This window comes from Bemisia tabaci, chromosome 1 (assembly GCF_918797505.1).
Source record: "Bemisia tabaci chromosome 1, PGI_BMITA_v3".
NCBI lineage: Eukaryota > Metazoa > Arthropoda > Insecta > Hemiptera > Aleyrodidae > Bemisia > Bemisia tabaci.
In genome coordinates, this window is record NC_092793.1 from 28391419 (window position 1) to 28393316 (window position 1898).

Below are 1898 nucleotides of genomic sequence, written 5' to 3' on the forward strand. Positions count from 1 at the left end.
AGGGATGAGGAAGATAAGAGAAAAAGGATGAGGAAGGAGAGAAGATGAGGAAGATAAAAAAGGGAGGAGTGAATGAAGAGAAGGAGGATGAAGTAAAGAGAAAGAAAAAGAGATGAAAGAAAGAAGATGTAAGAAAGAAGATAAAGATATCAGGAGAAAAGAAGGAATGGGAAAGAAGTGGAATAGTATTGTGAGATTATACTCGGAACTCTCACAAAAAATTAACTTTTTACCAAACAGGAAAACATTACATTAACGCTACGCCAGTTCGCCTTCAATTTCAAAACAGGCAATACGAGCTCCCGCATGGTTGAATAGTTCTATCGTCGTAAAATGGCAGACGCAGGCTCACTCGTATCAATTTTTTTTTTTTCATCGCCGCTGGTTTTGCTTTGATACCTTATTGCAGGATTCTATTGAAACGAAAACGAAGAGTGAAAATACAAATTTCATGCCTTATAGGCCGACAGAATTTTTCAGTGTGAGAGTTCATTTTAATTGAGGAAAGGGGAATATTCAAGAGATTCAAAACTCCGAATTTTTCAAGACAAAGTTAATCTACAGTCTAAACACGATCGCCTCGAAGATTGGAATTCCCATCTCGAGGGAAAATGCCAGTTGCGTGGCTTTTTTGCGATATATCGATTGATCTGCCGTTTAAACTTATGGAAAAAGATCGATTTACAGGTTATTCGCAACGGACACCTTAATAATCGATTCTTTGCCATAGCTTCAAATGGAGGAATATCGATGATAAATCTTTCACGCGCCTTGCCACTGGAAAATACTAGCACTGAAAACTGCAATTTGCTACCACCAAAATGACCAATGAAGTTCATCAGCTCGGTGATGAGTTCCACCTAATGAGTCTCATATTCTGTCTGCAGCGGTGATATTCGACATTGACACCTTTGTGTTAACTGTTTTCGGAACTCATTCGCAACTTTTAGCACAGTAAGTTTATAGAGAGTAGGCACATAGCATGGTTTGCAGCACATGTTTCCTCCTCATTTGACTGTAATTTTTGGATAAGTATTTATTAGTTCTAGTTAGTAAATCAGTAAAAAAAGTTACGGAGAGTTCAAATAGTTGTATCATTACGCGGAATGAATGTGAAGGAAGATTTAAATGGAAATAGCCTTCGTGCAGGCTCGCCACATCCCATCTCGGGCCCTGGTACCAGTTTTAAGGTACGGGCCCTAAGCACGGAGGGGGGGGGGGGTCCGAGGGGCATCCCCGAGAAATTTTAGAATTTATGCGACTAATCGGACACATTTTGAGGCTTCCATAAAGAATTTTTCCATAAATTTCTACGGAATAATTATGTTTTTTTTTTTTTCCTTCGTTTTTTTTCCCCCTAGTTTCAGCTCAAAATACTTGCGAATTGTTGCATTCAAAACATCTGGAAATTTTTTATTTTTTTGGGGGGAGGGGGGCATATGATACTATTTTGGTACTATTATGGTATTTCGGAATACAGATTCCACTACCAATTTTTTGCAAGGTTAATTAGAACTAAAGTTATGGCCAGTGGTGCGTGACTTTTGAATAATCCTGTATGTAATTTTTTTAAAGGTGAACAAATTGACATCTTTCCTTGAAGTTTTTGCAGAATTTTCTTTGCACAGAGAAGAAAAATCACGGCAGTTTTAAAGAACTGCCGTTGAGTAGTTTTCCGTTTGAAAAATGAAGTATGACAGGAAGTCTGCGATGTCGCAAACCGAGTTATGTGATTGCCGACTCAAACCGTCGATATGTAACCTTCATATCATAACAACCCTTATACCTTCGTTGATTTTTTTTTACAAGAAATACAAATCTACTATTAGAGACGTGAAATTCCAGTATACCCTTTTAAATTAATTTAGATCAGATGTGAGATGGACAAAGACAATGCA